The sequence below is a fragment of the Tursiops truncatus genome, chromosome 18 (assembly GCF_011762595.2).
Source record: "Tursiops truncatus isolate mTurTru1 chromosome 18, mTurTru1.mat.Y, whole genome shotgun sequence".
Lineage (NCBI taxonomy): Eukaryota > Metazoa > Chordata > Mammalia > Artiodactyla > Delphinidae > Tursiops > Tursiops truncatus.
In genome coordinates this window covers 36,970,977-36,996,254 of record NC_047051.1, presented here as the reverse complement: position 1 = coordinate 36,996,254, position 25,278 = coordinate 36,970,977, and positions in this window count along the sequence as shown.

Below are 25,278 nucleotides of genomic sequence, written 5' to 3'. Positions count from 1 at the left end.
TATGTTTTTGACCTGAGAAAGTTATAGGATGGAGGTTATTTGTTGAAGGGCACATGTAGAAAGAATCCATGGCAAAAATATTATTTTTCTACCAGAAAATAAACTATCCAGAGACCTAACAAAACTCAACCAACCACAGGGGGCCATTCATTCTGAGACAGATTCCTACAGCTAGAGAAGCAGAACTAAAGTCAGTCAAAGGCCAGAGATCCAATCAGAGAAATGTCAGTTTGAAAAATAGTGAGAAAAAGTAGCATGTGAGACGGGAGTTTCAAAAACTCCTTGGCATTTGCCTGGACAAAAAAATGTAATGGCTTTAGCAGAGTTTCCGTTTTCTTTGTAGATGAATAGATTTGGGGAAGAACTGGCAGATAATGATGGAGCTGGGAGGATAAGTGAAGAGGCAGCCTTTGGTGATTAGAAGGGCAGAGATCCAGAACAAATGTGGAGGACACTGTCTTCATTTTATCAAATGACAAGTTTGAACACACAGAAGAAGACAAGAAATTCCCAATTAAAAAATTCTGTTTTTTAAAGAATTATGAGAAAAACAAAGATAGTAAACTAAAGGTGGAGAAGCAATCATGGGGGGAAGAAAGTACTAAGTAAAAGTGCTAAGCTGAGCAGCATTGAGGAGAGGGGAAAACTAGGATTAGTGGAGGAAAGTAGTAATATCACCAGGCGGTGTTGACAAACCTTGAATTTGTTTTCCAAGTTATGTGTCTCAATACAGAGAAAGAAGTTGCAATTACAAAGGAGAGTGTAAAAGAGGGTAAGGGAAGCACAGATTTAAGTATTTATAATAATTAATGTGAAATATAAAATAGAGAGGGGAATGAGGAAAACTTGCAGCTGAAGAATTCAGAAAAACTTTTTCTACTGCAGTTTAAGTTGGCTGTCTTGATTGAGCTGAAGGTTGGAATATTTACCCTAGGATTTAGAAAAATGTCTAACAAGCTCTGTAGCTCAATATAGCTTCCCAGTAGTTTTAGTGAATTTCCAATTCATGGTGAAAGGTGTGGAGCCTCAACTGAGAACATATTTGATTGAACAGCAAATTAAACCCAAATAAAGTGCTTCATTATTATTATTACTACTACTACTACTTTTATTATTGGTCCCACAAATAAACCTGTTTGTAGCTAAATTCCATGCAGAGGTACCACAATCTTCATTAACATAATAATATAAGCCACAGGTTTTTTTGTTTGTTTGTTTTCAAAATAAGGCATTAACTTTGCCATCAGTTATATGGATTTTAAGCCACATAGATCTTCTTTTAATGTGAAATATTAAAAGAATTTAATGTGAAATATTAAGATGGAGGTATGCTATTTATTATCTTGCTAATGATGTCAAATTTGACTTCTCTGCCATTCAAGTACTCTTGAAAGTCTGCTGATACAGCTGATATCTGAGAGCATGAGGAATAAGTTTGCTCTTGTTGCCTCAAAATATTCCAGGATGCATCATTGTATTAAGTTAGCTCATTGGAAATGACATACCTGAACCACACTCCTCTGCCTGCCCCCACTTCAGATTGTCTCTACTGAAAAAATTGTCATTTATGCTCAGTCTTTACCCAGAGGTACTAGTAAAGCAGTAAAAACAGAAATGTCTCTTACTATAAAGAATGTGATTGATTTTGAACTTGCTGTACACTCTGCAAAAGCCTCTATGGCAGATCTCTCTAAGAAGCTCGTTACTGGAAGGGATATTTCTCTTGATGATGTAGTCTAGTTTGGGCTACTACGTGAAAGTTCCCTAACACGTTAGTTTACTCCTTTGCCCTGTCTGCTAAGTTCCTGACATTTTCCCCTTGCTTTATCTATTTTTATTTTTTGTTTTGCTTATTCTCTTTTTTTCCTAGTTGATTTTGTAACCAAGGATCTATCTATAAGCAACAGAGTAAACCAGCAGATCATTCCTTGATTCAGATTACCATAGTCAAATTATTTTTATTGTTTTTTTTTTTTGTATCATTAATTTTGAAATCATTGTGGGACTTCTGGCACATTTTAAGGGGAATTTCAGGTACTTATTCTCCTAAATACATAAAATAGTAATTCACCAAACATAACCTACTTGTTATTTGAGTTTAAGATGGTAACTGTGACTTTGCCTCATAGACTTTTAAGTGATTCTGCTCTGTGAAATGAAGAAACACTGAAATTTACCTTATCATGGTACTCACCATACTTAAACCAGTGCTTTCCATTTTCATCTTGTAATTTCTTTTTATAAGAGTAGATTTAGACGATTCAAGTTTTTATGTACCCATATATGTATGTGTAGTGGTTTTATAAGAATTTGAAAATTCAAGACCCACTCAATAACAATGTTGATATTGTGTTAAAGTGATAAATATAAATATCATACAAAAATTACATCTGAGAAATGTTTAATTTTATGCGGAATTTAAACAGGCAGGAGATTAGAAGTCAGCCAAATATTAATAAAGTTTTTTAAAATTGTTTTCAAACTTATATCTTGTCTAAAAGATAATACCACAAGACCAATTCAAAAACAAATCAGGCAGGACTTCCCCGGTGGTGCAGTGGTTAAGAATCCACCTGCCAATGTAGGTGACATGAGTTTGATTGCTGGTCAGGGGAAATCCCACATGCCACGGAGCAACGAAGCCCATACGTCACAAATACTGAGCCTGTGCTCTAAAGCCCGCGGACCACAACTAGTGAGCCTGCAAGCCACAACTACAGAGCCCGCATGCCTAGAGCCTTTGCTCTGCAGCAAGACAAGCCACCACAATAGGAAGCCCATGCACTGCAATGAAGAATAGCCCCCACTTGCCACAACTAGAAAAAGCCCGTGTGCAGCGACCAAGACTCAACACGCCCAAAAAAATTTTTTTAATTAATTAATTAATTAAAAAAAAAAGAAAAAGAAAAATCAGGACAGTTTTCTTTAATTCTAAGTCTCATTCCCCATAGGGAACCAATCACAAATATTTTTTGCTGTTTTCAATTTTTTGACTGCAAATTTCTAAGTAAAATGTTCTCCATCCTTCATTCTCTCCCACTGTCCTGTGGGTATATATGCCAACTCTCTTTGCTTTTTTTCAGTTTTAGATATTATCACTGTTTATTTTTTGTGTCTAATACAGACATTAGAAGATTAGTATCAAATACCATCTCTCATATCCAACTCAAAATCACATTTCCCCTTCTGCTATACTCCCATTATAATAGATTAGAATTTGTAGCTAAATCTATATTTGGGTTTCATAATATTACAATTTGCAATTTAGACTACTTGACCTGCACAGTATATTAGCATTTTCAGTTTTGATACAATTTTAGCTTGTTCTTCATCGTTCATATATTTTTTTTGTTTAACATCTTTATTGGAGTATAATTGCTTTACAATGGTGTGTTAGTTTCTGCTTTATAACAAAGTGCATCAGCTATATGTATATGTATATCCCCATATCTCCTCCCTCTTGCATCTCCCTCCCACCCTCCCTATCCCACCCCTCTAGGTGGTCACAAAACAATGAGCTGATCTCACTGTGATATGCAGCTGCTTCCTACTAGCTATTGATTTTACATTTGGTAGTGTATACATGTCCACGCCACTCTCTCACTTTTTCACAGCTTACCCTTCCCCCTCCCCTTATCCTCAAGTTCATTCTCTAGTAGGTCTGTGTCTTTATTCTTGTCCTGCCCCTAGGTTCTTCATAACCATTTTTTTTTTAGATTCCATAAATATGTGTTAGCATACAATATTTGTTTTTCTCTTTCTGACTTACTTCACTCCATATGACTGACTCTAGGTCCATCCACCTCACTACAAATAACTCAATTTCATTTCTTTTTAGGGCTGAGTAATATTCCATTGTATATATGTACCACATCTTTATCCATTCATCCAATAATGGACACTTAGGTTGCTTCCATATCCTGGCTATTGTAAATAGAGATGCAATGAACATTGTGGTACATCACTCTTTTTGAATTATGGTTTTCTCACAGTATATGTCCAGTATGAATAGTTCATACTTTTTACTTACTAACATTTAGTTCTGTGCACCATGATTATTTTAACCTCTTTTTCACTGTTTCCTTGCTTAAGATTTTCCCTTTTTAACAGAATCATTGTCCCTTAGAATAGTCAAGATTTTGTCTCAATTTTTTTCATTTTCTAGTTTTTTTGTAAGAAGTTCTATGACAGTTTGACTCCTGATTTCTTTCTTTTCTCTTTCTCTCTACATAATTCTCTAGAATATTTCATGCATCACTATTTTTTTTTTTAATTTTAGTTAATGTGTCTTGGAATGAAGTAATTTTTTTCCATTCTATTTTATTATTGAATTTTATTTTATTTAATTTTTATACAGCAGGTTCTTATTAGTTATCTATTTTATACATATTATTGTATATATGTCAATCCCAATCTCCCAATTCATACCACCACCCCTCTCCCCTGGTTTCCTGCCTTGGTGTCCATACATTTGTTCTCTACATCTGTGTCTCTATTTCTGTCTTGCAAACTGGTAATATTCCATTGTTTATAGGTACCACATCTTCTTTATACATTCATCTGTCGATGCATGTTTAGGTTGTTTCCATGACCTGGCTATTGTAAATAGTGCTGCAATGAACATTGGGGTGCATATGTCTTTTTGAATTATGGTTCTCTCTGGGTATATGCCCAGTAATGGGATTGCTGAGTCATATGGTAGTTCTATTTTTAGTTTTTTTTTTTTTTTTTTTTTTTTTTTGTGGTGTGTGGGCCTCTCACTGTTGTGGCCTCTCCCGTTGCAGAGTGCAGGCTCCAGACGTACAGGCTCAGTGGCCACGGCTCATGGGCCCAGCCGCTCCACGACATGTGGGATCTTCCCGGACCGGGACACGAACACGTGTCCCCTGCATTGGCAGGCAGACTCTCAACCACTGCGCCACAAGGGAAGCCCCTATTTTTAGTTTTTTAATGAACCTCCATACTGTTCTCCATAGTGGCTGTAACAATTTACATTCCCACAAACGGTGCAAGAGATTTCCCTTTTCTCCACACCCTCTCCAGCATTTATTGTTTGTAGATTTTTTGATGATGGTCATTCTGACCGGTGTGAGGTGATACCTCACTGTAGTTTTAATTTGCATTTCTCTAATAATTAGTGATGCTGAGAAGCTTTTCTTTTTTTGCTTTTTTTTTAAGGTTTATAGCAGCATTTTTCACAGTAAGATAAATAAAGAAAACAACCCAAATATCCCATAACAGTAGAAATGATAAAATTACAGTATTCATACAATGGAATACCAAACAGCAAACAAAATACAGACTAGTTTCACACAACATGATGAATCTCACAATATTTAGCAAAGAAGCAAGACCCCAAATAATATATACATCACCATCCCATGTATATAAGTTCAAAAGCAAGCAAAGTGAAATTACAGAGAATCATACATAGGTGATAAAGTATAAAGCAAAGCAAGAAAATATGTTCCATGGAGTCAGAGTACCTCTGGGGAAAAGAGAGGATTTTTATTGGGAAAAGGGGGTCCACAACACAATGGGGATGGGGTGGGATCCTGGCAACATTCCTCATTGGGTGTGGTTATGTGGTTGTGCAATTTATAATTTGTTGTTTAAACCATTCATACATGTTTTACACATCCTTCTGGATGATATAATTCACATCAAAAGCTAAGTCAAATATGGTTAGTGGGTGAAAGGGAGGGTAATGATGAGCAAGCCCATTGCCATTCAGAGGGCAAGTGTTAGAAACACTGGTGCATTATTCTTACGTTAATCCTGTTCATTTTCAGAGTTTAGACCCTGAAGGATTTCACGTCTGAGTGGACTGACAGTAGATGAGTGCTTATTTGTTCACCCTCCGAAGAACCTGAGCCAGGGAATTTGCCTGGAGCCAAGGCCACGTGGATCCACTGAGCTGGCAAGGACAGCCAGGTCTGGCTTGGGCAGAGAAGGCCCCTCCTAGGGCTGACAGGCAGGCAGAGTCGGGGGCTGGGTTTATATGAATGAGGATCAACCTCAGAATCCTAAGGGAGGACCTCTAAGCAGCCAGGAGGTGAGCAAGCCTGGATGGAGATATCTCTGCCTTGTCCCAGCAGGAAACACACTCACACTGTCTGGACGTTCTTTTTTTTTTTTTTTTAGTTTATTTATTTATTTTTGGCTGCATTGGGTCTTCCTTGCTGCAGGCAGGCTTTCTCTAGTTGTGGCGAGTGAGGTCTAATCTTTGTTGCAGTGGTAGGTTTCTCACTGAAGTGGGTTCTCTTGTTGTGGAGCATGAGCTCTAAGTGCACGGGTTTCAGTACTTGTGGCATGCAGGCTCAATAGTTGTGGCTTGCAGGCTCTAGAGTGCAGGCTCAGTAGTTGTGGTGCACAGGCTTAGCTGCTCCTTGGCATGTGGGATACTCCTGGACCAGGGATCAAATCCGTGTCCCCTGCATTCATTGACAGGAGGATTCTTTTTTTTTTTTTTAACATCTTTATTGGAGTATAATTGCTTTACAATGGTGTGTTAGTTTCTGCTTTATAACAAAATGAATCAGTTATACATATACATATGTTCCCATAACTCTTCCCTCTTGCGTCTCCCTCCCTCCCACCCTCCCTACAACACCCCTCTAGCTGGTCACAAAGCAGCTGATGCAGCTGCTTCCCACTAGCTATCTATTTTATGTTTGGTAGTGTATATATGTCCATACTATTCTCTCACTTTGCCAAAGCTTACCCTTCCCACTCCCCATATCCTCAAGTCCGTTCTCCAGTAGGTCTGTGTCTTTATTCCTGTCTTACCCCTAGGTTCTTCATGACATTTTTTTCCCTTAGATTCCATATATATGTGTTAGCATACGGTATTTGTCTTTCATTTCTGACTTACTTCACTCTGTATGACAAACCCTAGGTCCATCCACCTCACTACAAATAACTCAATTTCGTTTCTTTTTATGGCTGAGTAATATTCCATTGTATATCTGTGCCACATCTTCTTTATCCATTCATCCAATGATGGTCATTTAGGTTGCTTCCATATCCTGGCTATTGTAAATAGAGCTGCAATGAACATTTTGCTACATGACTCTTTTTGAATTATGGTTTTCTCAGGGTATATGCCCAGTAGTGGGATTGCTGGGTCATATGGTAGTTCTATTTGTAGTTTTTATGGAATCCATACTGTTCTCATAGTGGCTGTACCAATTCACATTCCCAACAGCAGTGCAAGAGTGTTCCCTTTTCTCCACACCCTCTCCAGCATTTATTGTTTCTAGATTTTTTGATGATGTATCCTGCTACTTTACTAAATTCATTGCTTAGGTCTAGTAGTTTTCTGGCAGCATCTTTAGGATTCTCTATGTATAGTATCATGTCATCTGCAAACAGTGAAAGTTTTACTTCTTCTTTTCCAATTTGGATTCCTTTTATTTCCTCTTCTTCTCTGATTGCTGTGGCTAAAACTTCCAAAATAATGTTGAATAAATGTGGTGAGAGTGGGCAACCTTGTCTTATTCCTGATCTTTGTGGAAAGGTTTCAGTTTTTCTCCATTGAGGATGGTGTTGGCTGTGGGTTTGTCATATATGGCCTTTATTATGTTGAGGAAAATTCCCTCTATGCCTACTTTCTGGAGGGTTTTTATCGTAAATCGGTGTTGAATTTTGTCGAAAGTTTCTCTGCATCTATTGAGTTGATCATATGGATTTTCTCCTTCATTTTGTTAATATGGTGTATCATGTTGATTGATTTGCGTATATTGAAGAATCCTTGCATTCCTGGAATAAACCCCACTTGATCATGGTGTATGATCCTTTTAATGTGCTGTTGGATTCTCTTTGCTAGTATTTTGTTGATGATTTTTGCATCTATGTTCATCAGTGGTATTGGCCTGTAGTTTTATTTCTTTGTGACATCTTTGTCTGGTTTTGGTATCAGGGTGATGGCGACCTTGTAGAATGAGTTTGGAAGTGCTCCTCCCTCTGCTATATTTTGAAAGAGTTTGAGAAGGATAGGTGTTAGCTCTTCTCTAAATGTTTGATAGAATTCGCCTGTGAAGCCATCTGGTCCTGGGCTTTTGTTTGTTTGAAGATTTTTAATCACAGTCTCAATTTCAGCACTTGTGATTGGTCTGTTCATATTTTCTATTTCTTCCTGATTCAGTCTTGGCAGTTTGTGCATTTCTAAGTATTTGTCCATTTCTTCCAGGTTGTCCATTTTATTGGCATAGAGTACCTTATAGTAATCTCTGATGATTTTTTGAATTTCTGCAGTATCAGTTGTTACTCCTCTTTTTTCATTTCTAATTCTATTTATTTGAGTCTTCTCCCTTTTTTTGTTGATGAGTCTGGCTAATGGTTTATCAATTTTGTTTATCTTCTCAAAGAACCAGCATTTAGTTTTATTGATCTTTGCTATCATTTCCTTCATTTCTTTTTCATTTATTTCTGATCTGATCTTTATGATTCCTTTCCTTCTGCTAACTTTGGGGTTTTTTTGTTCTTCTTTCTCTTGTTGCTTTAGGTGCAAGTTAGGTTGTTTATTAGAGATGTTTCTTGTTTCTTAAGGTAGAATTGTACTCCTATAAACTTCCGTCTTAGAACTGCTTTTGCTGCATCCCATAGGTTTTGGGTCTTTGTGTCTCCACTGTCATTTGCTTCTAGGTATTTTTTGATTTCCTCTTTGATTTCTTCAGTGATCACTTTGTTATTAAGTAGTTTATTGTTTAGCCTCCATGTGTTTGTATTTTGTACAGATCTTTTCCTGTAATTGATATCTAGTCTCATGGTGTTGTGGTCGGAAAAGATACTTGATACAATTTCACTTTTCTTAAATTTACCAAGGCCTGATATGTGACCCAAGATATGATCTATCCTGGAGAATGTTCTATGAGCACTTGAGAAAAATGTGTATTCTGTTGTTTTTGGATGGAATGTCCTATAAATATCAATTAAATCCATCATGTTTAATGTATCATTTAAAGTTTGTGTTTCCTTATTTATTTTCATTTTGGATGATCTGTCCATTGGTGAAAGTGGGGTGTTAAAGTCCTCCTCTACTATTAATGTGTCACTGTCGATTTCCCCTTTTATAGCTGTTAGTATTTGCCTTATGTATTGAGGTGCTCCTATGTTGGGTGCATAAATATTTACAGTTGTTATGTCTTCTTCTTGGATTGATCCCTTGATCATTATGTAGTGTCCTTCTTTGTCTCTTGTAATAGTCTTTATTTTAAACTCTATTTTGTCTGATATGAGATTGTTACTCCAGCTTTCCTTTGATTTCCATTTTCATGGAATATCTTTTTCCATCCCCTCACATTCAGTCTGTATGTGTCCCTGTGTCTGAAGTGGGTCTCTTGTAGTTAGCATTTATTTGGGTCTTATTTTTGTATCCTTTCAGCCAGTCTGTGTCTTTTGGTGGGAGCATTTAATCCATTTACATTTAAGGTAATTATAAATATGTATGTTCCTATTCCCATTTTCTTAATTGTTTTGGGTTTGTTTTTGTAGGTCTTTTCCTTCTCTTGTGTTTCTTGACTAGAGAAATTCCTTTAGCATTTGTTGTAAAGCTGGTTTGGTGGTGCTGAACTCTCTCAAATTTGCATTTTCTGTAAAGGTTTTAATTTCTCCATCAAATCTGAATGAGATCCTTGCTGGGTAGAGTAATCTTGGTTGCAGGTTTTTCTCCTTCATGACTTTAAATATGTCCTGCTACTCCCTTCTGGCTTGCAGAGTTTCTCCTGAAAGATCAGCTGTTAACCTTATGGGGATTCCCTTGTGTGTTATTTGTTGTTTTTCCCTTGCTGCTTTTAAAATGTTTTCTTTGTATTTAATTTTTGATAGTTTGATTAATATGTGTCTTAGCGTGTTTCTCCTTGGATTTATCCTGTATCGGACTCTCTGTGCTTCCTGGACTTGATTAACTATTTCCTTTCCCATATAAGGGAAGTTTTCAACTATAATCTCTTCAAATATTTTCTCAGTCCCTTTCTTTTTCTCTTCTTCTTCTGGTACCCCTTGAATTCAAATGTTGGTGTGTTTAATGTTGTCCCAGAGGTCTCTGAGACTGTCCTCAGTTCTTTTCATTCTTTTTTCTTTATTCTGCTCTGCAGTAGTTATTTCCACTATTTTATCTTGAAGGTCACTTATCCATTCTTCTGCCTCAGTTATTCTGCTATTGATCCCTTCTAGAGTAGTTTTAATTTCATTTATTGTGTTGTTCATCATTGCTTGTTTCCTCTTTAGTTCTTTTAGGTCCTTTTTATATGTTTCTTGCATTTTCTCTATTCTATTTACAAGATTTTGGATCATCTTTACTGTTATTATTCTGAATTCTTTTTCAGGTCGACTACCTATTTCTCTTCATTTGTTAGGTCTGTTGGGTTTTTACCTTACTCCTTCATCTGCTGTGTGTTTCTTTGTCTTCTCATTTTGCTTATCTTACTGTGTTTGGAGTCTCCTTTTTGCAGGCTGTAGGTTCTTAGTTCCTGTTATTTTTGGTGTCTGCCCCCTTTGGCTAAGGTTTTTTCAGTAGGTTGTGTAGGCTTCCTGGTGGAGGGGACTAGTGCCTGTGTTCTGGGGGATGAGGCTGGATCTTGTCTTTCTGCTGAGCAGATCCATGTCTGGTGGTGTGTTTTGGTGTGTCTGTGGCCTTATTATGATTTTAGGCAGCCTCTCTGCTAATGGGTGGGGTTGTGTTCCTGTCTTGCTAGTTGGTTGGCATAGGGTGTCCAGCACTGTAGCTTGCTGGTCGTTGAGTGAAGCTGGGTATTGGTGTTGAGATGGAGATCTCTGGTAGATTTTTGCCATTTTATATTATGTGGAGCTGTGAGGTCTCTTGTGGACCAGTGTCCTGTAGTTGGCTCTCCCATGTCAGAGGCACACCACTGACTCCTGGCTGTAACACCAAGAGACTTTCATCCACACAGCTCAGAATAAAAGGGAGAAAAAGTAGAAAGAAAGAAAGAAAGAGGATAAAATAAAATAAAGTAAGATAAAATAAAATAAAGTTATTAAAATAAAAAATAGTTATTAAGGAAAAAAAAAATTAAGTAAAACAAACAAACAAACCAGAAAAAAAAGAAACGGGCAGACAGCCCTAGGACAAATGGTGAAAGCAAAGCTATACAGACAAAATCTCACACAGAAGCATACACATACACACTCACAAAAAGAGGAAAAGGGGAAAAAATAATATATCTTGCTCTCAAAGTCCACCTCCTCGATTTGGGATGATTCATTGTGTATTCAGGTATTCCACCGATGCAGGGTACATCAAGTTGATTGTGGAGATTTAATCTGCTTCTTCTGAGGCTGCTGGGAGAGATTTCACTTTCTCTTATTTGTTCCTCAGCTCCTGGGGTTCAGCTTTGGATTTGGCCCCACCTCTGCATGTAGGTTGCCGGAGGGCATCTGTTCTTCTTTCAGACAGGACGAGGTTAAAGGAGCAGCTGATTCGGGGGCTCTGGCTCACTCAGGCCATGCGGGGTGGGGAAAGGGTTCAGTTGAGGGGTGAGCCTGCGGTGGCAGAGGCCTGTGTGTCATTGCACCAGCCTGAGGCGTGCTGTGCGTTCTCCCGGGGATTTTGTCCCTGGATCAGGGGACCCTGGCAATGGCGGGCTTCACAGGTTCCCAGGAGGGGAGGTGTGGATAGTGACCTGTGCTCAAACACAGGCTTCTTGGTGGCGGCAGCAGTGGCTTTAGCATCTCATGCTCATCTCTGGGGCCCGCGCTATAGCTGCAGCTCATGCCTATCTCTGGAGCTCCTTTAAGCAGTGCTCTTAATCCCCTCTCCTCTGATGCTCTCCAACGGTCCTCGGTCAGATCATTGTTCTTTTTATTGGCGTAGATGTGCTTGTAGTAGTCTCTTAGGGTGCTTTGTATTTCTGCAGTGTCCCTTGTAACTTCTCCGTTTTCATTTCTAATTTTATTGATTTGAGTCCTCTGTCTCTTTTTATTGATGAGTCTGCCTAAAAGTTTATCAATTTTGTTTATCTTCTCAAACAACCAGCTTTCAGTTTTATTGATCTTTACTATTGTTTTCTTTGTTCCTATTTCATTTATTTCTGCTCTGAACTTAATAATTTCTTTCCTTCTACTAACTTTGGGTTTTGTTGGTTCTTCTTTCTCTAGTTCCTTTAGGGGTAATTTTAGATTGTTTATTTGAGTTTTGTTTCTTGAGGTAAGATTGTATTGCTATAAACTGCCCTCCTAGAACTGCTTTTGTTGCAACCCATAGGTTTTGGATCATTGTGCTTTCATTGTCTTTTGTGTCTATGTGTTTTCTGATTTCCTCTTTGATTTCTTCAGTGTTCTCTTGGTTATTTAGTAACATATCTTTTAGCCTCCATGTGTTTCTATTTTTACGGGATTTTTTCCCTGTAACTTATTTCTAATCTCATAACATTGTGGTCAGAAAAGATGCTTGATATGATTTCAATTTTCTTAAATTTACTGAGGCTTGATTTGTGACCCAAGATGTAATCTCTCCTGGAGAATTTTCTGTGTGCGCTTGAGAAGAAAGTGTATTTTGTTGTTTTAGGGTGGAATAGCCTATAAATATCAATTAAATCTATCTGGTTTATTTTGTCATTTGAAGCTTTTATTTCCTTATTAATTTTCTGTCTGGATAATCTGTCCATTGCTGTAAGTGAGGTGTTAAAGTTCCCCACTATTATTGTGTTACTGTCAATTTCCTCTTTTATAGCTGTATTTGCCTTATGTATTGAGGTGCTTTTATGTTGGGTGCATATATATTTATAATTGTTATATCTTCTTCGTGGATTGTCCCTTGATCATTATGTAGTGTCCTTCCTTGTCTCTTGTAACATTCTTTATTTTAAAGTCTATTTTATCTGATATGAGTATTGCTTCTCCAGACTTCCTTTGATTTCCATTTGCATGGAATATCTTTTCCCATCCCCACACTTTCAGTCTGTATGTGTCCCTAGGTCTTAAGTGGGTCTCTTGTAGACAGCATATATATGGGTCTTGTTTTTGTATCCATTCAGCAAGGCTGTGTCTTTTGGTTGGAGCATTTAATCCATTCACATTTATGGTAGTTAATGATACGTATGTTCCTATTACCATTTCTTAATTGTTTGGGGTTTGCTTTTGTAGGTACTTTTCTTCTCTTGTGTTTCCCACTTAGAGAAGTTCCTTTAACATTTGTTGTAGAGCTCATTTTGTGGTGCTGAATTCTCTTAGCTTTTGCTTGTCTGTAAAATATTTGATTTGTCTGTTGAATCTGAATGAGATCCTTGCTAGGTAGTGTGATCTTGGTTGTAGGTTCGTCCCTTTCATCACTTTAAATATATTGTGCCACTCCCTTCTGGCTTGTAGAGTTTCTGCTGAGAAATCAGCTGTTAACCTTATGGGAGTTCCCTTTTATGTTATTTGTCATTTTTCCCTTTTTGCTTTTAATAAGTTTTCTTTGTCTTTAATTTTTGTCAATTTGATTAATGTGTGTCTCGACATGTTTCTCCTTGGGTTTATCCTGCCAGGACTCTCTGTGCTTCCTGGAATTGGGTGGTTATTTCCTTTCCCATGTTAGGAAACTTTTCAACTATAATCTCTTCAATATTTTCTAAGGTCATTTCTCTTTTCTTCTTTTGGGATCCCTATTATGTGAATATTAGTATGTTTAATGCTGTCCCAGAGGTCTCTTAGGCTGTCTTCATTTCTTTTCATTCTTTTTCTTCATTCTACTCCATGGCGTGAATTCCACCATTCTGTCTTCCATGTCACTTATCCATTCTTCTGCCTCAGTTATTCGACTATTGATTCCTCCTAGTGTATTTTGTTTTCATTTCCCTTATTATACTGTTCATCTATGTTTGTTTGTTCTTTCATTCTTTTAGGTGTTTGTTCTTTAATTCTTCCAGTTCTTTGTTAACCATTTCTTACATCTTCTCAATCTTTGCCTCCATTCTTGTTCTGAGGTCCTGGATCATCTTCACTATCATTATTCTGAATTATTTTTCTGGAATTTTTCTTATCTCCACTTCATTTATTTGTTTATCTGGGATTTTATCTTGATCCTACATCTGGTACATAGTCTTCTGCTGCAGTTTCTTTTTGTCTACCTTTCTGTGAATGTGTTTTTCATTCCACAGGCTTCAGGACTGTAGGTTTTCTTGATTCTGCTGTCTTCTCTCTGGTGAATGAGGCTATCTAAGAGGCTTGTGCAAGCTTCCTGATGGAAGGGACTGGTGGTGGGTAGAGCTGGGTGTTGCTCTGTTGGGTAGAGCTCAGTAAAACTTTACTCCACTTGTCTGCTAATTGATGGGGCTGAGTTCGCTCCCTGTTGGTTGTTTGGCCTGAGGCAATACAACACTGGAGCCTATTGGCTCTTTGGTGGGTCTAATGGCAGACTCTAGGAGGGTTCATGTCAAGGGTTACTTCCCCTAACTTCTTCTGCCAGGGTCCTTGTCCCCACGATGAGCCACAGCCATGCCTCTGCCTCTGAAGGAGACCCTCAAACACTAAAAGGTATGTCTGGTTAGTGTACTCTGGGACCACTGGTCCTGATGCACACACTACTTTGTGTGTGCCCTCCAACAATAGAGTCTCTGTTTCCCCCAGTCCTGTCAAAGTTCTGCAATCAAATCCTACTAGACTTCAAAGTCTGATTCCCTCAGAATTCCTCCTCTTGTTGCCGGACCCCCAGGTTGGGAAGCCTGATGTAGGGCCCAGAACTTTTACTCCCGTGGGTGGACTTCTGTGGTATAATTGTTCTCCAGTTTGTGAGTCACTCACCCAGTGGTTATGGGATTTGTTTTTATTGTGATTTCACCCCCTTCTACCATCTCATTGCAGCTTCTCCTTTGTCTTTTGATGTGGGGTATCTTTTTTGGTGAGTCCCAGTGTCTTCCTGTCAATGATTGCTCAGCAGTTAATTGTGATTCCGGTGTTCTCACAAAAGGGAGTGAGTGCACTTCCTTCTACTCCACCATCTTGAACCAATCACCCTGAAGTATTTTTAATTTTTTTATATTTTAAAATTATTATGGATGCTCATTGGGGTTTATTTATCAGGAAATTTTCTCTTTCCCTTCTGAGACTCTTTTTGTGAATTTTCTTCTCTGCAATTTTTTTACCTTATTATTTGGATATTGTATCACATTTATTGATTTATATTCCTTGCCTAATCTCTCTCATTATCTCTGTGTTTTTATTCTATTATTGGGAAGATATTCTCAATTATGCATTCCAATATTTATTGTAATTTTAGCTATTATGTTGTTCACAAAGTTCTTTTTTTTTCTCTTAGAGTGTTTATTTTGATTATTTGTTTAAAATAGCAATGTGTTATTTAGTTCATGAATGAAATATACACAATTTTTATCATTTTTTATATATTTAAACATATGCTCCCTACATTTTGTCTTTATCTAAGTTCCTTCTTTTTCTGTTTGTGTATCTCAGTCACTCCCTTCCATATTTGGGATTTTTCTTCAGTATTGGGTGATTGTTGGCTCCTTGTTCATTTATGAGAGTGAGGCACTAAAATCCTGTTTGAAGCTGTGTGTGTGGGTGTGGTGGTAGTGGAGGAGACTTCTTTAATGTGTGGCCTGTCTATAGGCTAATTGGGCTGCAACCTGGCCATTCCATGAATTACCCTCAGGATTGGCATCTTGAGGATTTTTCTTTCCAGCAAGATAATTTCCCCCAGAGAAAAGTTCTGCATTCTCCTGCAGTGATTGTAAATCTGGCACCTAGGATTTGGGAGGCAAGAAGGGGAAACAGGACCAGCTGCATTATTTAAGGATGCCTTGCTAAAAAATTATTAGGAATTTTAAGGAAGCAAGAGCAAAGTATTAAACCAAGAGTAGGACCCTTCTGAGTGTGGGCTCTGGGACTACACAAGCCTCTTGCCTATGGTGTCAACTCTGAGGGGAATCAGTAGAGAGGGGCAGGTTTCTCACTGTTGAATATGTGGACTTTCACATAATCACTGTGGTGACTTGCTTTTCAACAGACCAAAGATTCTGTTTCCATCTCACTAGAGCTAAACCTCCTGTTCCCTACTGACAAGTGCCAAGGACCAAATTCTGGCTGTAGAGGCAAAATGGTGGGAAAATGGTTCTGAAGTCTGGCATTCCTTATAAAGATTTTCAATAAATTATTCTGCTTTCAGTTCCAGGGAGATGTTTTTAATTCACTGTGCTTAAGCAGAAATTAGGTTTTTACTTTAACTCAGTGTTTAAAAAAGCATTTAGAAAATTTGTCTATAAAATTGTATTCCTTATTAGAGAACTACAGAATTTCTTTCTATGAAACAGTTTAACTCTCTCTCTGTTCTTTGATCTTCTTTAACTGAAATAGACTTTGGAGATAATATAAACCATTTCTCTCATTTTATAAATGAATTAATTAAAACTCAGCTAATTGAGAGTCATTCACATTGATATACAGCTAGATGGAAGCAAAAGAATGTCACAACTTTTAATGATTATAAAGAGTTTGGTATTTAATGCTTAATTAACTATCATTTAAACTAGAAAGTATACCTTTATTAAAAATTTTAGATATCAGAGAACGTTTGTCTACTTGAAGGAAAAGTATCTGCACACAAAAAGTAATGCCTTTCACACTATAAGAATTCAAAAATCATTTTTGATCAATAATAGGAAGGCAGGATCATTGGTTTAACATTATTTTCTGATGTGATAAAATGAGCATTCTAGAAATTGTTAATGCTTAATTTTTAATATATGAATAAATTTATTCTATTGGGAAAATAATGAATAAAAGTATGTTATTTTAAAACTTATTTTTATATTCACTGTGCATTTGTATCTTTTTTATGAGTATTTTGGATTATTATCTCTAGTTCACAAGTACAGAAAACTCTCATTGTGACATATATTTTCTCTACATCTTTTCCAAAAATTCCAATTAATGAACATTTATCCCTTTCCAGAATAGAATTACAATAATCCTAATAATAAACCAATAATATTAGCTGAATTAAATACTTTTAATTCAGTTTTCTGAATATTTTCTTATAGCCTTTTAAAGCATGAATGAGCCTAGAATAGAAGAATATCATTATCAATTTTACTTGTAGAATACAAATGCTTCATTCTTTTAGTAAGTCTTTGATACTGAAAGGTTTTTCTCTGGAACCATTGTTGAGGAAAAGCAATGTGTGCATCTTAAATCTTATTATTTCAGCATTTCAGTTAATTTATATATGTAATCCAGGTAAGTCAGTCTTATTCTTGAACCCTTCTTATTGTGTTTCAGTAATAAATAGAATTATTCATTTTGAAGTATTTTTTGAAGTATGAAGACTGAAGTAGAACTTCTTGGCATTTTCTTTCCACTATTTTAGGAAGATTTTTCCATGTACAGAATGAAATCTAGTGCTTTTTGAAGTCAAGCCTTGAATTTCTATGTTATTTCAGAAAAAAAAGCTCAGCTGGTGTTTGTCCAGTGGGATGATCTGGAACAGCACAGTATTAAAAAAGAACCATGACATGCTATCTTAAACATTTATAGACAAAAAAGACAACTTTTTGTTGTTGATTTATCTTTTATACATATACAACTCAAAACAAAGTTTTCCTTCTCAAATTTAAAATTATTATTTTATCATATATTTGACAATGCTTCCTTTCCCATCTCATCAAAATGAATTATTCTTAATTTAACGTAGCACTACTTTGGGTTTTGAAGTTAAAATATTCTCCATCCTCAGCTGCTTAGTTAGTTGAAAGAATATCCCCTATTCCTCTCTCACCAACACATATGGAATTTATGTTGAGGTAACAAAATATAGCTATGACATTTTAATTAGAAACATAGCTCCTTTTAAATGTTTCTAAATTCTTAGTGTTGCATTTATGGTACTTATAAAAATATGCTGTATGTTATAATTGCTGTCCTGAAATTATTCTAATGTTAGAAGTTTAGCTGCATAGATCACCATGAAATGAGGTATAGATAAAAGAAAAGAGGGCTAATATATATTGAATTATTGTTTGGTATTATGTCCTTTATATAGATTATCATATTTAATCTTTATTAAACCACTTTCAGAAAAGTATTATTATTATTATAATTATTATTGATAAAGGAAATAGAGGTTCAGGTAAGTTAAATAACGTGCACAAATAAACAGTGGTAGAAAAATCAGGTCTAGATTACCAATCCAAGGTATTCCAACATTGAAGCTTAGCATATCTTCCAGTTAGAATGTTGAAGGATGATGAAGAAGAATAGAAAGGATGAGGTTGGATGTTAAGGATAAAGAATCAATTAAAAAGAATCCAAAGAAGGGACTTGAGATCAGATGGCTAAGAAATAAATGTGATAAGATCTTGCTATATGGTGAAAGTTTAGGTTTTTTGTTTTGGTCTGTTTTTGTTTTTAAATGATGCATTATTGGGCAATGTGAAAAAACAAATCTGTTTTAAACTCAAAGGAGGTTGTTATGTATTAGGTCGGGCAAGAAGGTAGTTGGTAAAACTTTCAGACTTCTCAGTGGACATCTGCTACCATTCTGTCCCTAACACCCCTAACACAAATCCTGTAATGAGCTTAAAGGACAAGTTTTTTTCTAGAGGACAACAAACATGTTAGACTATACAGAAAAACTAGAGAGAATGGGCTCAGTTATCAGAGAGTATGACAAACTAACCTGATCTAGACACTGGGGGTCCACTAGACTCATCCCAAGTATGAGTTTAACTAGACTCATCCCAACTTTAAGGAATCTATACATTTCACTTATTCAATGAAAAAATGTCAAGTGAATAGTACCTGTAGTTTTATTATTCAGGTTCCAACAAGAAGAACATCACACTCTCATATAAAGATACTTTAAATCGTTACGTTTCAAGTAAAGGAACGGATTCAAAGGTACATACATGGTGTATGGGAAAGTTCAGTACTAGCGCTAGGAAACATTTTACCAATACTAAGCCTAAAGGGCCAAGGGCAAGGAAGGGTTAATGGAAACTAAATGAAGAAAGTCTATCTTAACATGAGCATTGAGGTCTTCCCTGGTGGTGCAGTGGTTAAGAATCCTCCTGCCAGTGCAGGAGACACGGGTTCGAGCCCTGGTCTGGGAAGATCCCACATGCCATGGAGCAACTAAGCCAGTGATCCACAACTACTGAGCCTGCACTCTAGAGCCCACAAGCCACAACTACTGAGCCCACATGCCACAACTACTGAAGCCTGCATGCCAAAAGCCTGTGCTCCACAAGAGAAGCCACCACAACGAGAAACCCATGCACTGCAACGAAGAGTAGCCCCCACGCCAACTAGAGAAAGTCTGCATGCAGTAACGAAGACCCAAAATAAAAAAAAATAAAAAAATAAATAAGAACATTGACTTACTTGAGACACAGCCAACTAAAGTTGTCTCTGAGAGAGGCATATTTTGAGGAATTAATACTTTGACCTAACTTTTTTTTGTCTCTTCAGTATTCTTTAGTAATTTCCCATTAGCTGAACCCAACTGAAAACCTAAAGAAAGAGATATAATCTATATAAGTAGAGAACATGCTGGTGATTCATGGGGTGCAGGAAGGTAAATAGAAGGTATTTAACACAGTAACTGTGTCTGCCATTGCCATGTCTGCTCTAAATGCTTTTAGAGTTTACATCTGTATATTTTCTGAATAATCCTTTCATAACTTCTCTCTCCAAAACTTCTTGTGCCTTATGTCCTCATTTTTAGCTATTTACCTTGATTTCTATTTCACTGATAAAATCAGAGCAATCAGAAGAGAACTTCTGGGGGGTGGAGATCAAGATGGTGAAGTAAAAAGGACCCTGAGCTCACTGAACACGTCAAAATGAAAACTACATATAGAAAACTCTCACTGAGAATGACCTGAAGACTAGAAGAACAGTTCTACAACCAAGGCTATAAAGAATGAAACCCAAGGCATCTGGTAGAAGGGGAGGAGAAGTAATTTACTCAGGACACACATATCTAGTGGGTGACACAGAAGTGGAAGGGGATAGCACAGGCTCAGGAATCTTAACTAAAGTGTGAGGGATTTGAGTCCATTAATATGCATCCAGCCCTGCGGACCAGCACAGGGAAGACAAGCCCTCTTACCTGGCTTGAAAACCATTGGGGTTTACTAGAGGGCTGGAAGAAACCAAGACTCTGTACTTGAAGAGTGCATGCACAGACTTGCTTGCTGTTAGTTTCAGCACAGAGATCGCTGATAAAAAACTGTCTTGTGCTCTGGTCAGTCTTCCAGAAACACCTGAGGCAGCCTCCAGCCCACACTGGGCTCCTGCTCCACTGTCTCTTGCTCTGGAACTGCTCCCTTCTAGTGGAGAGACTGCCATTGTTATCATGTGAATGTGCCCTAGGGAAAAAGTGGAGCCAGCTCAGAAGTGTGACTCCAAATGCTCAGGCCCCAACCCCACCTCTGACAAAGGTGAAGACTACCATCACAGAAGAGAGAAACTCCACTCCTTTAAGGCTCCTGCTCCAGCCACTTGGGCCTTGGCCCTACCTCCCAGTAGGGTAGCAACCACCATGGAGACTGAGAAAATCTGCTCTCACACTTGGCTGCAGCTCTAGCCCCTCTGACTCCAGTCCTACCTCCCACCAAAGTGGTAGCTGCTAGCATACGCCCAAGAGAAGATACAACCCATGCTCACTTCAGACCCTGCTCTCCCACCAAAGCCACTGGACACACACAGACTGCTTAGGGATGCTCCCACCCAGACACACCTTCAAGACCAGAATAGGTAACTGTTTTGCTTAATTTCATAGAGACAAACAGAGAAAGTTAAATAAAATTAGAAGACAGAGGAGTATGTTTCAAATGAAAGAAAAAATAAAACCTCAGGAAAAAACCCCTAATGAAATGGAGATAAATAATTTACCTGATAAACACTTCAAAGCAATAGTAATAAAATATTCACTGAACTCAGGAAAAGGATAGAGGTACACAGTGAGAACTTCAAGAAAGAACTAAGAATATTTTATAAAAATTAGTCAGGGCTGAAGAATAAAATAATTGAAATGAAAAAATGCACTATAAGGAATTAACAGCAGATTAGGTGATGCAGGCAGATTAGGTGATACAGGAGAATGCATAAGCAATCTAAAAGCTAGAATAGTAAAAAATCATTCAATAAAAACAGCAAAAAGAAAAGAAAACTTTTTTTAAGCTTTTTATTATTTATTTATTTAAAATTAATTTATTTTATTTTTGACTGCGTTGGGCCTTTGTTGCTGTGCACAGGCTTTCTGTAGTTGTGGTGAGTGGGAGGGGTACACTTTGTTGTGGCATGGGCTTCGCATTGTAGTGGCTTCTCTTGTTGTGGAGCATGGGCTCTAGACACACGGGCTTCAGTAGTTGTGGCTAGGGCTCTAGACACATGGGCTTCAGTAGTTGTGTCTTATGGGCTTAGTTGCTCCACAGCATGTGGGATCTTCCCAGACCAGGGATCAAACCCTACAAATCCCCTGCATTGGCAGGTGAATTCTTAACCACTGTGCCACCAGGGAGGTCCCAAAAGAAAACATTTTTTTTTTAAAGAAGATAGTTTAAGGTAACTTTTGGACACCTACAAGCATACTAACATTGGCATTATAAGGATGCCAGAAGGAGAAAAGAGAGAGAAAGGAACATAAAAGTTATTTGATGAAATTATGGCTGAAAACCTCCTGAATCTGAGGAAGGAAACAGATGTCAAGGTCCAGAATGCATAGCGAGTCCCAAACAAGATGAATCCAAAGATACGCACACCAAGATACATCATAATTAAAATGGAAAAATTTAAAGACAGAATTTTAAATGCAGCAAGACAAAAATGAAGAGTCACATATAAGGGAACCCCCTTAAGGCTATTAGCTGATTTTTCAGCAGAAACTTTGCAGACCAGAAGGGAGTGGAATGATATATTCAAAGTGCTGAAAAAAAAAAAGCTTACAAACTAAGACACTCTAACTAGAAAGGTTATCATTCAGAACTGAAGGAGAAAGAATTTCCAAGACAAGCAAAAACTAAGAGTTCATCACAACTAAGCTGACCTTACAAGAAATGAAAAAGGGTCTTATTTAAGCACAAAGGAAAAGACCAGTATAAGAAATAAGAAAATGTATGAAGTAAAAATTCTCGCTGATAAAGGAAAATATGTGGGAAAGGAATTGTATCAACTACTTAATAAACTAGTATGGAGGTTAAAAGACAAAGATTTAAAACCAACTAAAACTGCAATTAAGAGTTAAGGGATAGACATGAAAGTATAGAATATGATGTCAAAAGCATAAAATGATGAGAGGGAGTAAAAATATTGATATTTTAGAATATGTTTAAACCTAAATGATTATCAGCTTAAAACAAGTAGATATAGTTATAGGTTGATACATATAAACTTCATGGCAACCACAGGTCAAAAAACTACAATAGATACACAAAAATTAAAGAGAAATTTGTCCAAACATAATATTAAATAAAATCATTGAACAACAGGGAAGAGACTAAAAGAAGAAGAAAAGAACAGGGCAGAACTACAAAAAAAAAAAAAAAAAAAACAGAAAACAAGTAACAAAATAGCAGTAAGTACATACTTACTAGTAATCTCTTTAAATGTAAATGGACTGAATTCTCCAATTAAAAGACATAGCATAGGTGATTGGGTTTAAAAATCAAAAAAAGAAATCTATATGCTACCTACAAGACACTCACTTCAGAGCCAAAGACACACAAACACTTAAAGTGAAGAGATGGAGAAAGGTATTTCAGGCTAACGGAAATGAAAATAAAGCTGAGGTAGGCAAAACTCATATTAGAAAAATAGACTTTAAATCAAAATTTATAACAAAAGACAAAGAAGGACATTCTATATTGATAAAGGTATCAATCCAAGAAGAGGCTCTAACATTGGTAAACATATATGTACCTAATATAGGAATACCTAAATATATAAAGCTAAAATAACAGACATAAAGGGAAAAAATGACAGTAATAGAATAATAGTAGAGGATTTTACACTCTGCTTACATCAATGGATAGATCATCCAGACAGAAAATCAGTAAGGAAAGAGTGCCTTAAATGACACATTAGAAGAGAGGGACTTTAAATATTTACAAGACATTCTAACAAAAAATAGAAGAATACACACCGTCTTCAAGTGTATATGGGACGCTTTTTCTGGATAGATTACATTCTAGGCCACAAAACAAGTTTCAATAAATTTAGGAGAAATGAAATTATATCAAGCCTCTTTTCAGACCACAAAGGTATCAAACTAGAAATCAATTAATTAAAGAAATAAAAAGCATATGTGGGCTAAATAACTTGCTACTACAAAATCAGTGGATCTATGAAGAAATAAAAGAAAAAATAAGAAAATACACTGAGACAAATGAAAACTTTCCCAAACCTGCATGGCATGCAGCAATAGTTCTATAAGGGAAGTTTATAATGAAAAAGGCCTGCCTCAGTAAACAAGAAAACTCTCAAATACACAACATATTTTTTTATCTAAAAGGAATTAGAAAAAGAAGAAAAATCAAAGCCCAAAGTCAGCAGAAGGAAGGAAATAACAAAGACCAGAGTGGAAATAAATAAAATAGATGCAAAAAAAACAACAAAAACAAAACATAGAAAATATCAATGAAACTAAGAGCATTTTTTTAAAAGATAAAATTGATAAAACTTCAGCAATATTTATTAAGAAAAAAAGAAAGTGGGTACAAATAAATGAAAGCTAGTAATAAAAGAGAGGTTACAATTGATATCACAGAAATACAAACAATCATAAGATTTTGATGAACTATGATCAGTTATATGCCAACAGATTGGACAACCTAGAATAAATGGATAAATTTCTAGAAACATACAATTTTCCAAGACTGAATCAAGAAGAAAGAGACAATCCAAATACAGTGGTTACTAGTATTTAAATTAAATCGGTAATAAAAAAGACCCCAACAAACAAAAGTTCAGGACTGGACACTTCACAGGATAATTCTACTAAACATTTAAAGAGTTAATTCATATCTTTCTCAAACAATTCCATAAAATTGAAGAGAAGAGAACACTTTCTAACTCATTCTATGAAGCCAGCATTACCCTGATATTAAAACCAGAAAAAGAAGCCAAAAAAAAATTATTTTCCCATATACCTTGTTAACCTAGATGAAAAAATCCTCAACAAAATATTAGCAAACCAAATTCAGCAATACATAAAAACAACCATACACCATGATGAAGTGGGATTTATACCAGGGATGAAGGGATAGTTCAATATCCACAAATCAATCAATGTGATACACAACATTAAAGAAAAACAAGGATAAAAATCACATGATCATCTCAATAGATGCAGAAAAATCGTTTGCAAAATTAAATATCTATTCATGATAAAAAACTCCCAACAAAGTTGGTATAGAGTGAATATCTCAACATAATAAAGGCCATTTTAAAAAAACTCACCACTAACATCATACTGAATGGTGAAAGCCTGAAAGCTTTTCCTCTAAGATCAGGAACAAGACAAGGATTCCCACTCTCACCATTTCTATTTAACATATTATTAAAAGTTCTAGCCACAGCAATCAGTTACTAAAAAGAAATTAAAAGCAACCAAATTGGAGAAGTAAAATTGTTATTATTTGCAGAACATGATACTGTATATAGAAATAGAAATTAAGAAAACGATCCCATTTACAATTACACCAAAAATAATAGTAAACCTAAGAATAAACTTAAACAAGGAGGTGAAAGATTTTTACTCTGAAGAATGTAAGACTTTGGTGAAGGAAACTGAAGAAGATACAAATAAATGGAAAGATATTCATGTTTATGGATTGCAACAATTAATATGGTTAATAAGTCCATACTATCCAAAGCAATCCACAAATTTAATGCAATCTCTATCAAAATGCCCATGACTTTTTTCACAGAACTAGAACAAAAAAAAATCATAAAATTTGTATGGAAGCACAAAAGACCCTGAATAGGCAAAGCATTTTTTTAAACATCTTTATTGGAGTATAATTGCTTTACAATGTTGTATTAGTTTCTGCTGTATAACAAAGTGAATCACTTATATGTATACATATGTCCCCTCCCTCTTGTGCCTCCCTCCCACACTCTCTTTCCCACTTATTTAGGTGGTCACAAAGCACCTAGCTGATCTCCCTGTGTTGTGCAGCTGCTTCCCACTAGATATGTATTTTATATTTGATAGTGTATATATGTCAATGTTGCACTCTCACTGCGTCCCAGCTTATCCTTCCACCTCCCTTGCCCTCAAGTACATTCTCTACGTCTGCATCTTTATCCTAGCCTGCTCCT